The sequence below is a fragment of the Ambystoma mexicanum genome, chromosome 13 (assembly GCF_040938575.1).
Source record: "Ambystoma mexicanum isolate Mex_15411 chromosome 13, UKY_AmexF1_1, whole genome shotgun sequence".
Classification (NCBI taxonomy): Eukaryota; Metazoa; Chordata; class Amphibia; order Caudata; family Ambystomatidae; genus Ambystoma; species Ambystoma mexicanum.
The window spans coordinates 377,935,309-377,951,584 of record NC_090938.1 but is presented as its reverse complement, the minus strand read 5'-3'; the positions used below and the strand labels follow the sequence as shown (position 1 = coordinate 377,951,584).

Sequence of the window (16,276 nt, the reverse complement as noted above, 5' to 3'; positions counted from 1 at the left end):
ACAGTCATCTGCAAAATTAGGCAGGGGTGGACTGGGCACCAAAAGAGGCCCCGGATTTAATTTTCATCGTGGCCCCATATTACACATTTTCACCAAGACCAACCCTTTTCCTAAGGGACATTTGAAAATACCACACACAAAAGGCCCTGGGTGCAGAGGTCTACAGGGAAATCTCCGGAGTGCCCTAAAGTCAGTCCACCCCTGAAGTTAGGATTGTCAATCTAGACCTTTCCGCCTTAGCCCCTATCATCCCCAAGTTCATTAACACTTCCTTGCAAAGAGGCATTGTCCCCGTGAGGCCCCCATACGCCGTTGTCAATCCCCTACTGAATGAAATGAACGCCCACCCCCAGGTCCCTCCCACTTCAGACGCGTGTCAGGCTTCATCTGCTTTAGTAAGGCACTGGCATTGCACAGCTCTCCTCATACCTAGACCCTAATAGACGACCGAAAGACTATCGGCCAGGCTTCCAGGCACGCCGTTAAACACGCGCTGCCCGCCAGAAGATCTGGGACCAGCTTCTGCCCACTAGGAAAGGTTGGGGACCATGACTGGGTGCTTGTACTTTCAGACGCCTGCACTGCATTTCACACAAATTGACCACATCATGGTACCCAATGGTCTGGCCACATTCACTGCGACTGGCGGAATATCTTTACTAGGTTTCACCTCCTTCCTGAAAAAAGCTCACTACGTTCTAGCCTTTTCAGACAATGCCATCGCCTACGACGTACTGAGGTGTTGCGTGGCACTCTTAGCAATCTTCTTAACATCTTTGCTTTTGAACTGTTCTGAACCACAGCATTTGTTCTCCTATTTTTGACGACACCCAGCTCCCAAGGGCTGCTTCCAGGAATCTTCCCTGAATAGCTGAATGTCTAAAACACGTCAAGGTCAGAACGCAACAAAATGTGTTCTGCTCCAATGGATCCACAAGGCTCTTCCATCCATACCAAGCAGCTCGACGATGGCATACATCGTTCCTGTCAGAAGAGCCGGTACGAAGGATGCGGGGAATATGCCTATGCAATCCTCCCTCCTCTGATCTTCTATCCTCGGCCGCGTCCTCCATTTCCAACTAAAACTAGAACCAAACTTCCTGTGTAGTCACATGGTCTACAGCTCGGCATGTACTAAACTCCGGCACCACACTCACTGGGTCTCTACTCCCATCTCACCACCCACCAACTCACAGTAAATTGATCAGACACCAAAAGTGATCCCACCCGCTCACCCATAACTCGGTGAACCAACAATCAGATGTATTTCTCCTAAATCATGGCTTCTCCAGCAGTATCTCAATCTCACGTTGAGGCCTTCTATAAGGCCTGAAGGATCAGTTAGCAGTATGTATGCATGTGTGTTTGTGTGTCTGTATGTCTTGGGAGGATAGCTCAGGGGCAATGTGCTCGCCTTGGAAGCAAGACGACACGGAGCGCCACAGGTCCGATCCACAGGTCGGCGCTTAGAAACCTCTGGGTATTAAGCAGGTTATAAATAACATTTCATATCATGTATGTAAGTATGTACTTATGCACGTATGTATATTTGTATGCATTTATTGGGTTTCATATAGTGGTGGCTGAGCTGGGAAGCAATAGCACCTCTAATCCAGGGATGTGCAACCGTTGGCTCTTCAGATGTTTTGGATTACAGCTCCCATCAGCCCTAGCCCGTATAGCCAATGGTGTGGGATCATGGGAGTTGTAGTCCAAAACATCTGGAGAGACACAGGTTGCAGACCCCTGCGAGCATGTCGCAGAGTGTTTAATTGTAATTGTGAGAGCTGCTTGTCATGTAAGTACGGCAAGATGTTCTCACAATCAAAAGTAAACTCTGGCTGGCATGCCAGTCAGCGTTTACTCACTTTGCACAGCAAAGCGCAAAAGTGAAGCGCAAAAGGCGGCATATACATATGTACAACGGAGAGCAAAGGTGAAGGGAAAAAGTGGCGTACACGTACGTACGTGCCTTTTGCCCTGCTCATTTGCACCGCTTAGTGCAAATGATGGAAATTTGGAGGCAGGGAGATGTCTCTGTTAAAGTGTTAACGTAAGAGCTCCCGACCGTCAAAGTAAATTAATGAGCAAAATGAGCTCCCTAGAGACTAATGGATATTCTAAGACACAAAAGCAACAAAGGATACTGTCAGAAACTATCAGATACACAGAAGGAAAATAAACACTCTCAAGCATCTAGAGACCTACAACCCATATCAGATATTCATAAACCAGAGAACAATATCGGAGTCCAACAGACAGATAATTTTAATCAGACACCCAGAGATCAAAACACTCTATCAAACACCTTAACACCAACAGGAACTATAAGACAGCAAATGATAACCAGACACTTTTAAATACCTCGAGATCAGCAGACATTATTGGCCACCAAAAGACTATAGAACACGACCAGCAAACCAAGTAACGGCAACCCATCATCATCTGATCCTATCGCAATCTCCCACTCAAATGTTCCCATAAAATATCAACATATACTTCATTTATGAACATCAACAAGTGAAATACATCTCTCCATTCCATCATCCCAGTCCTAGAATAGCCGGAGCAATCTCTGGCCCCCAATACGCAAGAACTTGAGTCATAATAATAAATGAACCCAGTCCTACATAACCGGAGAGCCACAAAGCACTTGCCCTCAGTATGCTAGGACTAGTGTCACGATAGTAAATAAACTCATTGCTAGAATAACTGGAGAATGAGGGGTGGGAGAAACTGCTGATATTGGCTGTGCGGAAAAATTGTTGAATTCTGGGCAAAATGTGCCTGCTTCACCAAATTCGCCCAGTGAGTGAAACTGTCAATTTCCTTCTAAAACCAACAAAAGTTTGTGATACAAAAACAAAATTAGGGGAAAGGCAAAATTCGCCTAAAAGTGGCAAAATCAGAAATCATTCATTGGAGCGGGATTTTCCAATTTTGTTTCACACTGAGTAATTTTACCCACCTTTATGGGAAACCATCAAACACTTTCCCTCAATATTCCAAGACTGGAATTAGAACAGTAAATTAAAAAGGAAATACCTACAGTAATTCGAGAACTATCAAGCAATTCCTCCCAATATACGATGACCAGAGTCAGTATAGTAAATTACCCCAGTCATAGATTAAATAGTGCGCCAACATACACTTCCCCTCAATATTCCAGGACTGTAATTAGAACAGTGTCTTTGAAACAAAATATAAATATATTGTTTTTTTTAATTGTTTTTATGACTAAACAAAGTTAACCTTTAACAAACAAACCAAGTTAATTAAAAAAAGATAACGCAGAATATAGGATACAATACATTAAAATACATGATATTTCCAACACATTTTGAAGTACAATATTCAAAGGATTATCATGGGCACAAAGAAGAGAAAATAAAAAAGACTCTTTAGATAACTCAGGGCACACTCCAAATAAATCAAATAAAAGATAACCCAGACAACAATAAAGTGGGTAAACCCACAGGAGGTTCATCTAGTTAATTCCCCTCTCCATTTTCCTCCAACCTAAGGGCTTTTTGATAGGTAATCACGGCTTTTACAGTGGAGTTTGTCGGACCTGATAAACAGGGTGACCATATCCGCTCACTTTCCCCTACAATCAAGGAGAAAAAAAACTTTTATAAATATTTCATTCTTTGAGGGCCCAATGCTGGACAGGCAACAAATACGTGTTTGAGGGTTTCAGAATTAATTTTGTTTTTACAGAAGCAACACCCTAACTGAACAACACTTGTATGTCCCCTTCTGAACAGAATTTCCTTAGTCGGACACAGATTCCATCTAAAGCTTAAGAATGAACGATGGACCCACTTTGCAGGATATACTACCAAAAATGGGGCAAAATTCAGAGTTTCTTGTGGTTATGCTTTAGGTGAGAGAAAGTTTTGCTTGCAATTTTTCCAAAGTGCGAGTCCAGTCTAGTTCGAATGAGCATTTCTTAGCAAGCTCTGGATTCTTGCACATGTCCCTGAGTGAACTGGTCGCATTCCCCAGTACCAAGACACGATGGTCGTGTCTCTCATTAACCCATGAGCTGGTCCTCCTCTCCAGGATGCTTTTTAGCTCTTCAAACAAAGGGTCCCTCCCTGGTGTCAATATTTTCCAGTAATAGAATAACTCGAGAACATTCCAGCACTGCACCCCAAAATGCTATGACTGGAGTCAGAATAGTAAATGAACCCCGTCCTAGCCTAAATAGAGAACATTCCAACACTGCACCCCACAATTCTAGCACTGGAGTCAGAATAGTAAATGAGCCCTGTCCTAGCCTAAGTACCCATCAAGCGCTTGACCCCAGGATACTAGGACAAGCTTTGGTAACAGGAGAGCCACTTACCCCCATTTTGCTGCGGCCGGAGTTAGAATAGGAAATATCCAAATAGGGCAAGACTGGTGGTAGAATAATACATTAACTCAGTCCTACAATAACTGTATAACCATCAATTGCTTGCCCCCAAAAGGCTCAACTTGAGCTAGAATGATAAATTAACCCCGGCATATAGTAAGGGAGCAGGCTTGATGTTGGTTCAACAAGCACAGCGTAAATACTGCAGGATTAGAAAGTAGTCTAGGAAGGCATGCACGTATGAAATACTTACTGTGCAACGTATATTTTTTTTAATGAGTTAACTTTAAAAACAATGGCAATTTTTTTAAAGAGATGGTTCCCCTTTTATTAACTGAATAACCCATCTCGAATCCAGGGTATGAGTATGAGTAGGATTGGTCATTTATAACGCGCCTAATACCCGAGGTTTCTAAGCGCAGACCCGGGGATCTAACCTTTGTTGCTCCGAGTCATTTTGCTTTCCAAGGCGAGCACGTTGGGCCTGAGCTATCCTGCAGGGACGAGCACAAAAGAGATTCTTAGCAAAAACATTAAAACATATTAAAAGTTCCTAAAATGTTTAAGTTAAGGTTGTTATAGGTTTTGTTATTTTAAGAAAAGTAGAAGATAATTGTTTAATTGGCATTGAACATACTGTGTATAGGGTGGCATGGGTTATTGGTACTGATATTGATATTTTATTTCTATCACGCTCGTACACAAGTGTTTCATAGCGCGACAAGGCAAGGGAGGGGAACAGGGGAGAACAAAACAGCGATCTTACTAGGCCCAGTGACATTGAGAATGCGCAAGTGCATGGGAGAGGGGGAGGGGAAAAGTGCATGGAAGGGGGTGAAGTGGAAAGTGCGAAGCAGAGGAGAAACAGATAAATAACAATAAATACATAATAAAGGCAACAAACAGTGGTGGTGCAGGCAGCAATTTGCAGGTGCTAGGTTTAAGGCAGCAGACAGGGTAGGTCTGATAAGTGCAGGAAGAAAAAAGGGGGCTGTATGGGTACAGATACAGACCCCAGTGCAAGGGGTGGCCCGGAGGCAGTGGGGGAGGGTAGCAGAGTGTGCACGTACCTGGGCCCGGAAGACAGAGGGTGGCCAGGTGCACAGTGCCAAGAGAGAACAGATCAGCAGGGGAGAGGGGAAGAGAAGGCAGAAGAAAAGAGGAAGGTCTTGAGGTGCTTCTGGAACCGGAGATGGTTCTCCTCAAGTTTTAGAGTGGCAGGGAGGCTGTTCCAGAGGGAAGCCCAGCCGAAGACAGAGATCTACCCCCAGCTTTTTTCTTTGAAAAACGACTGACCCTGAGGGAGTTAGAGGTAGAGGAGTGAAGAGCTCGAGAGGGGAGGTATTTGAGGAGGGATAGCTGAGGTATTTTGGCACCACGCCCCAGAAAGCCTTCTGGACGATGCAGAGGGTTTAAATGTAATCCTTGCGTCCACTGGGAGTAAATGGAGAGATTTCAGAGCTGGAGAGATACGATCCCAGAGGCCAAGGACACTGTCACAAACACCCAGTATGTTCATTTCCAACAAATAATCTTCTCTGCCTATTACTGAAAAGAAAAATATATACATTCATACGAAGCTAGATATTGTAGCAATTGTTAGTAGTTTTGGAAGGTAAAGCCAGTTTAGAAAAGCGCACCCTGTGAAAAGTGAGAAAAAAGAGAACAACTTGCGACCCTGGCAAAGCTGTGGAGTATCAAAAGAAAACTGTCTAGCTAAGATGTTATGGGAGTCTAAAAACTTACTTGAATGTCTTGTGTGTTAACGCTCGGCCTTCCACAATATCCAAATGCCAATGTACACTATCAAGCAACCATCCACCAAAAATTACCTATCAGACATCCAAAGACAAACAGCCCCAGAAATTTACGAAAATGGACACACTCAGATAGCTCCAACATACAGGTTAACTCTGAAAGAGCAATGTACACTGTTAGACACCCAAAGGTCCAGGGACACTATAAGACTGCCAAAGACCAAGGTACAGTAGTGCATGCCCAGGAGATCAACGAATACTAACAGCTAGCCAAAAATCAACAGACACTTTCAGAACAATGGACAATATCAGGCATCCACTCACCAAAGAAAACTATCAAACACCCACACACAAATTGACAAAATCAGACATTGCAAATGGACAATGCTAGACACCCAAGACCACCATAAGCTACGAGACATGAAACAGCAATTGAATACGCCAACTACCCAATATCAATAGATACTATCAGACAAGCAGACTAATGGACCCTATCAGATACCCCTGCAGACGTCATGACTGGGCAGACCTCTAGAGCCCAATGAACAGTATCGAACACCCAAAAACCAGCAGACACTGCCAGATGTCCTGCGATCAATAGTCCTTTTCTGACACCCAAATCTCAATGGACACTTCTAAACAATCAGGGCTTAAAAGGGCACTGCTATACACCCAAAACATCTTGGACGCTATAGGCCCTGCAGAGACCAATGAACAATATCAGACACCAATAACAAACAATACAAAACCACCATAAAACCACTGCCATTACCAAGTATCCAAACACCAATGGACACTGTCAAACACCTGGTGGAAAATTGACCTTTTTTACGAGATTGAAAGATCACCAAGCAATATGAGACCCCCCAAAGACCAATGGATACAATCTGGAACCACCAGTGAACTTTATAATACCACCAAATATCAACATACACTTTTAGACACCCAAAGACCAACAGATACTAGTGGATACCTAGGGACCAATGGACACTATCAGATACTCTCAGAGACCAATAAGCACCATCAGACACCCAAGAGCACAGTGGCTACTAAGAGATACCCAGCAATGAACTAACACTTTCAGGCATTAAATGAGCAAGGTATGTTAACAGAATCTCAACCACCAATACAATTGATCAGACACCCAATGGATTCAATCAGACGCTACTAACAAACTATATTAAAAACCCAAAGACCAACATATTATCAGACACCCAAAGACCAATGAACACTATTAGGGGGAAAGGATGTTGCATGTAATCCAGTGTGAAATGTCTTTTCTAGAATCCGTGGACAGTGAAAGGAGCAGGAAGGGTTGTGCCGCCAGAGACGGTGAGTGTGCTATTTATGTCAGGCAAGTGGAATGGGGCTGGAAGGGTGGGGGGAGTGAAGGGGATGGATGGGGTGGGGGACTAGAGTAGAAGCAGAAGAGGGAGGGGATTCATTTTGCAGAAACACAATCAGACATTGCCAACAGACCATAGTAAACACCCAAAGTCCACCCTACATTATCAGACTCACAAAGACCAATCAACATTATTAGATACTCAACGATAAATTAACAGGAGTCCAATGGGCACGCCCAGATACCGGAGACCAACGGACTGTATCAGACTCCAGTGGACACCCAGATACCAAGTGACACAATCAGAAACTGGCTGATACAATTAGTCTGACACCACTAGAAACAGTCAGATGCCCAGAGAACCACAATACAGTATCATGGATGAAAAGGCATGGTCAGACACTTGAAAAGTAACCAACACTTTCACAAGGAGAGGCCAGCAAACTAGACACCCAAAAACAACAAGAGATCAATAGACACTCCCAGTCACCAAGAGTGGATATCATCACACATAATACTATACACCCAAAGGTCACCAGTACGATCAGTCACCTGAAAAACAATGGATATAACCAGGTACCCCATGACAAAGAGCCATTTACCAACCAGCTAGTAAGATTATTGTCTCTGTCTTCCCTCTGTTTCCCCTCCCTTGCCTCGTCGCGCCTTGAAAAACTTGTGTATAGGTGCGTTATGAATGCCCTATCATATCAAATTGACTCAAGCAGATGCCTTCCCACTTCAAGACATCTGGCGATTAAGAGACACTTTCGCATAATCTGCATCCAATAGACATGGTCAGACACTGATCAGGCACCAAAAGAGCAATAGACCCTATCATACACCTTGAGAGTACAAGACATCCAGTGAGCAATAGACAGTATCAGCCACCCACAGAGCAATGAAAGCCACTTATGGACTTACAGACACTATTGCACCATAGGAGACGGAGAGACAATTGGACACTACCAAACATGATTAGGCATTCTCAGACATTGAAAGACTCACAGAGTTTACCAAACACCCAGAGACCAACAGCCAGTAATAGAGGCCAACAGATGTAAGACAAGAACAGTGTGACACACACTTTTAGACACAACTAAACACCTATGCCAACTACCAGAGAGTGAGAGTAACTGTAACTTTCAGATACCAAGATGCCAACAACAAGAAGAGACCAAGACACTATGGGCCTCATTACAAAGCAGGCGGTAAATTCCCTACTTTACCACCATGGAGTAAACTCTGTTTACACCATGGTGGATGGCGGATTTACCGCCCCATTCCAAGGTGAGTGGGGCGGTAAATCCCCATTCCCCATTTACCCTTCCCCATTTTTGCCCCATAGGGCATAATGGGAGTGGGGAAGGCGCTAATTACGGCACCGTAAAATACGGTGCCGTAATTAGCACCAAGGTGGGTTAGCGCCTTGCATTTTAACGCCTGCTAAAAGCAGGCGTTAAAATGGTAATCAGGCGTTAAGGGTTAACGGCGCCGACGGCGCCGTTAAACCCTTAACGCCTGGGTTGTAATGAGGCCCTATGACTTCCTGAGACTAGCAAAGCTACTCCATGCCGCATAGCACTTACCATACTATGCACGCCCCAGCCTCTGCCTACCTCGCAGCTCTTGCCTGAGCACCCATATCCTTTCTTATGTAGGCTTGCACTATTTACCCAATGTGGCTCCATGCCGCATAGCACTTACCATGCTATGCACGCCCAGCCTCTGCCTACCTCGCAGCACTTGCCTCAGCACCCACCGGCCTTTCTTATGTAGGCTTGCACTATTTATCCAATGCGGCTCCATGCCGCCTACCACTTACCATGCTATGCACGCCCCAGCCTCTGCCTACCTCGCAGCACTTGCCTCAGTACCCACCGGCCTTTCTTATGTAGGCTTGCACTATTTACCCAATGCGGCTCCATGCCGCATAGCACTTACCATGCTATGCACGCCCAGCCTCTGCCTACCTCGCAGCACTTGCCTCAGCACCCACCGGCCTTTCTTATGTAGGCTTGCACTATTTACCCAATGCGGCTCCATGCCGCATAGCACTTACCATGCTATGCACGCCCAGCCTCTGCCTACCTCGCAGCACTTGCCTCAGCACCCATCAGCCTTTCTTATGTCGGCGTGCACTATTTACCCAATGCTGCTCCATGCCACATAGCACTTACCATGCTATGCACGCCCCAGCCTCTGCATACCTTGCAGCACTTGCCTCAGCACCCACCGCCTTTCTTATTAAGGCTGGCACTATTTCCCCAATGTGGCTCCATGTCGCATAGCACTTACCATGCTATGCACACCCCAGCCTATGACTACCTCGCTGCACTTGCCTCAGCACCCACCGGCCTTTCTTATGTAGGTGTGCACTATTTACCCAATGCGGCTCCATGCCGCATAGTACTTACCATGCTATGCACGCCCCAGCCTCTGCCTACCTTGCAGCACTTGCCTCAGCACCCCCGGCCTTTCTTATGTAGGCGTGCACTATTTACCCAATGCGGCTCCATGCCGCACAGCACTTACTATACTATGCACGCCCAAGCCTCTGCCTACCTCGCAGCACTTGCCTCAGCACCCACCTGCCTTTCTTCTGTAGGCTTGCACCATTTACCCAGTGCGGCTCCATGTCGCATAGCACTTACCATGCTATGCACGCCCCAGCCTCTGCCTACCTCGCAGCACTTTCCTCAGCACCCACCAGCCTTTCTTATGTAGTCTTGCACTATTTACCCAATAGGGCTCCATGCCGCATAGCACTTACTATGCTATGCACGCCCCAGCGTATGCCTACCTCGCTGCACTTGCCTCAGCACAAACCGGCCTTTCTTATGTAGTCTTGCACTATTTACCCAATGCAGTTCCATGCCGCATAGCACTTACCATGCTATGCATGCCCCAGCCTCTGCCTACCTCGCAGCACTTGCCACAACACCCATCAGCCTTTCTTATGTAGGCTTGCACTATTTACCCAGTGCGGCTCCATGTCGCCTAGCACTTACCATGCTATGCATGGCCCAGTCTCTGCATATCTCACAGCACTTGGCTCAGCACCCACCACCTTTCTTCTGTAGGCTTGCACTATTCACCCAGTGCGGCTCAATGTCGCAAAGGACTTACCATGCTATGCATGCCCCAGCCTATGCCTACCTCGCTGCACTTGCCTCAGCACCCACCGGCCTTTCTTAGGTAGGCGTGCTCTATTTATCCAATGTGGCTCCATGCCGCATAGCACTTACCATGGTATGCACGCCTCAGCCTCTGCCTACCTCACAGCACTTGTCTCAGCACCCACCAGCCTTTCTTATTTAGGCGTGCTCTATTTATCCAATGTGGCTCCATGCCGCATAGCACTTACCATGCTATGCACGCCCCAGCCTCTGCCTACCTCGCAGCACTTGCCTCAGCACCCACCGGCCTTTCTTATGTAGTCTTGCACTATTTACCCAATGCGGCTTCATGCCGCACAGCACTTACTATACTATGCACGCCCCAGCCTCTGCCTACCTCGCAGCTCTTGCCTCAGCACCCATCAGCCTTTCTTATGTAGTCTTGCACTATTTACCCAATGCAGCTCCATACCACCTAGCACTTACCATGCTATGCAAGCGCCAGCCTCTGCCTACCTCGCAGCACTTGCCTCAGCACCCACCGGCCTTTCTTATGTAGGCTTGCACTATTTACCCAATGCAGCTCCATGCCCCCTAGCAGTTACCATGCTAAGCACACCCCAGCCTCTGCCTACCTCGCAGCACTTGCCTCAGCACGAACCGGCCTTTCTTATGTAGGCGTGCTCTATTTATCCAATGTGGCTCCATGCCGCATAGCACTTACCATGGTATGCACGCCTCAGCCTCTGCCTACCTCACAGCACTTGCCTCAGCACCCACCAGCCTTTCTTATTTAGGCGTGCTCTATTTATCCAATGTGGCTCCATGCCGCATAGCACTTACCATGCTATGCAAGAGCCAGCCTCTGCCTACCTCGCAGCACTTGCCTCAGCACCCACCGGCCTTTCTTCTGTAGGCTTGCACTATTTACCCAATGTGGCGCCATGCCGCATAGCACTTACCATGCTATGCACGCCCCAGCCTCTGCCTACCTCGCAGCACTTGCCTCAGCACCCACCGGCCTTTCTTATGTAGGCGTGCACTATTTATCCAATGCGGCTCCATGCCGCACAGCACTTACTATACTATGCACGCCCCAGCCTCTGCCTACCACGCAGCACTTGCCTCAGCACCCACCGGCCTTTCTTATGTAGGCGTGCACTATTTATCCAATGCGGCTCCATGCCGCACAGCACTTACTATACTATGCACGCCCCAGCCTCTGCCTACCTCGCAGCACTTGCCTCAGCACCCACCGGCCTTTCTTATGTAGGCGTGCACTATTTATCCAATGCGGCTCCATACCACATAGCACTTACCATGCTATGCACGCCCCAGCCTCTGCCTACCCTGCAGCACTTTCCTCAGCACCCACCGGCCTTTCTTGTGTAGGCTTGCACTATTTACCCAACACTGCTCCATGCCGCACAGCACTTACCATGCTATGCACTTCATCTGCTGCTCACCCCCGAGCACGGATATTCCAGCACCTACCCCCACTCCCACTTCCCTCTTCTCGCTGCACTTGCAAGTTCTGAATACACACACGGCCTAGTAGGTGTGTCTTTATCTTCTACTGTATTTATAGTTTTGCAATTCTTGTTCTCTCCCTGTTGCCCTGTGGGCGCTTTGAAACAGAATTGACTTACTGTATAAGCGCCTAACAAATGCACAATAAATAAATAAATAAATACATGCATCACACTATAATCCATTCAGACATCAGACAATCAGAGACTTATAGACCCTATAAGACACCCAGCAAACCACACTCGACACAAGACACACAGAGTCCCAGAATAACGATCACACATGCAGAGCCCTACTGTCACTAACATACACCTGAACTCCAACTCATATCTTAGACACCCTGAGACAAATGTACACTATCAGACACAGGCAGACCAAAAGAAAGGATCACACTCCCGAAAGCCAGTAGTCCTTTTGGACAACCATCCTGCAATGAACACTGACGGGCGAACTGACAGTGTCAGACACTCAAAAGCTAAATTGGACTATCAGACAACCTGAGTTCATAAACACTGCCAGACACCTAAACACACTATCAAACTCCCAAAGACCCACACCGCCTGACTCACAAAGACCTAGAGACAGTATATGGCCCACTAACACCCAGAGCCCAAAATGGCAGATCATGAGAGGCCGGGACAGCCACAGCCCCTACCAGACACCAACACAATTACAGCTACTATGAAGCAGTGAAAAGTGAATTGATACTTCAGAGATCATTAGATCAACAGACACTATCAGACACCAATAAACTCTAGTTAACACCCAGAGGCCAAATAACACGTTCAGAGATGCAGATTCTGTCAGACACCCAAAAAACAAGTAAGACTATCAGAGACCTACTGATGGCATTAGAGGTCCAAAGACGTTATCTGTCACAGGGACACGAACAGGTGCTATCAGACACCTATGTCAGACATCCTGAGACTAAACCACACAACCAGCAAGACAAAACACCACAGATGCTAAGAGGTCCCTTGGGTGTGGGGTAGTATAAGACACTGAAAGGCCAATGTGCCTAAAAGACACCCAGGCCCTCGGCCACGGAGGAAATAGTAACGCCTGTCAGACTTGTCACCAGTACAAAGTCTGCCTAGTGCATATACCGTGCGTGCCTGGAGTCACTGCTGAAGAAAAAAGAAAGTGTGACGCTGTCAGGGAAGAAACTCCTGCTACTCGTGTTATAAACCTCAGGATGATGAAAGGAGGACACTGCTTTTAGGGCTAAATCGTGTGATTAGCAGGTTTCAGGGAGTCCTCTTCCGCGTGTGCATTAACTTGCTGAGCGCTCTCACAACTGGGAAAGCTAATAATACGAACGACAAAGAATGTAAGAAAGGATACAGAAAACGAGAGGGGTCAAAACAGGGAAAAGGAAAGCAACAGGAAAGAAAAGGCAAGGGCGAGATAACACGGTGCGACGGACGAGAGAGGGGCGAGAAAGAAGAGCGCCCGGAAGCGAGTAAAAGTTTAGCAACAGGCGGGGGAAGTGGGGGCGAGAGCCGGGGAGATACTGTGATACATGGGGGTAAAGGGTGACGAACACAAGCCAAAATACGAGTGGGTCGGAAGGAGCGACGGCTAGGACGGGGCGCTAAAGGAGAGAGGAGGGCAAAGGGAGAAACAGAAAGGGGGAAAGAGGGATTGAAAAACAGCCGGAGGGAAACTGGGGAGAAACTCAAGAACGAGAAAAGGTGCGGATTCTTGGGGGGGGAGGGGCGGCTAGCAGGAAAGAGTGAGACTCGAGGGCAGCGTGGGCTTGAGAACAGAGTGGGAATAAAACGGGGAAATAACAGAGAGAGAAGGCGAAGTGCATTTACCCTGCGAGACCCAGGTCAGGGGAGAGCGAAGCGGTGCGAGGAAGGAGATGGAGAGACGGGGAAGGCTGGTCAGCAGGTGGCTTCACTCACAGCTCACAGGCGAGCTGTCTGTTCAGCAGTCAGCTCCGCGGCGTCCCGCTGTGCTGTGACCGTCCCATAAGGATAGCGACAGGGGGGTCTCACTCACAGCTGCCGGGGAAGCTGTCTCTTCGACGGTCAGCTTTAAGTGTCTGTCTGTGGCTTCGGGAGTTAAGCGTCCCGCACAACTCTGGCAGGGTAACTCTTCGGGGGTCAGCGGTGCGCTCCTCTCTCCGATGACAGCTCCATGTGGATAGACAGCGAGAGAGAAAGAGACAGTCACTCACGTCTCTCTGACAGGCTTTGGATAGACAGCGAGAGAAAAAGAGACAGTCACTCACGTCTCCCTGACAGGCTTTTGCTTCGAGGGCAGACCCATATCCCACTCTTGGTGACAAGTCCACGAGAACAGAGCGAGAGAGAGAGGGGGGGGGGGGAATTGCAAGCAGATACGGTCACTCACAGCTCACTGGCAGACTCTCTTCAGGGGTCAGCTCCACGTCCCTCTCTCTGGTAACAGCTCCATAAGGCAGTGCTGGCTGCAGTCCCTTCCCTGGAGCCAGCCCAGAGCTACAGGAAGAACCCACGCCGCGGGCAACAGAAATATAGCCTGCGGTGACTTCATCTGCATCTCATTATGCCGTGTCCAATGGGACGGGACTTCATCTGCATCTCATTATGCCGTGTCCAATGGGACGGGACTTCATCTGCATCTCATTAGCCATGCATAAAAAGAGCTGCGATGTGATCGGTATCTCATTAGTTGAGCTCAGGCGTGCTGTGACCTCATGCACATATAATTACCACTCCGCCAATGGCTAGTAATCTCATCTTCATCTCATTATCCCTCCCTCAATGGGAAGCGACCTCCTCTACATATAATGTATCCCTCCTCTAATGGGATTTGATCTCACCTGTATCTTACTCATTGCCACTGCTTCAGTAGCCAGTGGGACATCCCCATCTCCTCGTCTCTTTTTTAGTGGGCAATGGACTCATCTACTTTCGTTCGCTCTTTTCTAGTAGGCAATGGACATTATTTAAATACCATTGCCACTTTTCCAGTGGGCAGTGGACTAATCTACATTTCATTCACTCTTCTCCACTGGGCAGTGGACTCAATTACATATTGTTCACTCTTTCCTATTGGACAGTAGACTCATCTACATAGCTTTCCCACTTTTCCTCCCAGTGGGAAGTGGGCCCATCTGCATTTTATTGCCTCTTTTCTACTGGACAGTGGGTTCATCTACATTTCATTCCTTCTTTTCCAGTGGGCAGTGGACTCGCCTAAGTATCATTCTCTCTTGTCCAGTGGGCAGGGCACTCATCTACATATCATTTCATGTTTCTAGTGGGCAGTGGACTCATATACATATTGTTCCCACTTTTCTACTAGACAGTTGACTCATCTAAATATCTTTCCGACTTTTCCAGTGGGCAGAGGGCTCATCTAGATATCATTACCTCTTTCCCACTGGACAGTGGACGCAGCAACATATTCCCACTTTTCCAGTGGAGAGTGGACGCATCTACACATCATTCCCACTTCTACAGTGGAGAGCGGACTCATCTACATATTCTCTGTTCCACTGGGCAGTGGTCTCATCTGCATATCATTCTCTCTGTTCCACTGGGCAGTGGTCATCTACATATCATTCTCTCTGTTCCACTGGGCAGTGGTCTCAAAAGGTCATGTAACAAAGAAGACGATACGCATTGCATTCTCCCTCCTCGTATGGACGGTAACCTATTCTAAATCACATTGCCACTCCTCCAATGGCTAGTGAGCTTGGATGCTTCTCATTAACCATCTTCCAATGGAATGTGGCCCTAAATGTCTTTACTCATCACTCCTCCAATGGGAAGGGAGCTCCCCTGTGGCTGAGTACGGTCCCTCTGATGGGCAAGCAGCCCACCACATCTCATTACCACTCCTCCAGTGAGCAAGGAGTTCAGCAGTATCGCATTACTACTCCTTCCGTAGGGAGGCAGCCAGGCCATATCAACCTATCACTGCTTGGATGTGCGCGGAGCACCCCCTCATTTCATTACCACTACCCTAGTGGGCTGAGATGCCAGCCATGTCTCACCAACGGCCCCTCCCCTGATAGGCAGAGAATCCACACCTTATTTTGACCACTCCTTAAAGGAGCACAATTCCCACTTTTCCCATCTGCTTCTTATGACCTACCGTCCATTGGCGAAGGAAAACTTCTCCCTCTCATTGGCCGGCTTCCATAAGTAAGGATCTCATTCGCTCTCTT

General features: G+C 47.4%; 1 protein-coding gene across 4 annotated transcripts in view; it reads right to left on the bottom strand.

Moving 5' to 3' along the window:
* Nucleotides 1-14,599, bottom strand: part of LOC138521230 (neural retina-specific leucine zipper protein-like) — a 44,082-nt gene extending 29,483 nt beyond the window's left edge. Inside the window, exon 1 of one of the 4 annotated variants that reach the window (XM_069633918.1) lies at nt 14,473-14,599. The gene's annotated coding sequence lies outside the window, so the exon portion shown is untranslated. The other 3 variants (XM_069633920.1, XM_069633921.1, XM_069633919.1) reach the window with 3 other exon arrangements.
* Between the last annotated feature and the right edge of the window lie 1,677 nt (nt 14,600-16,276).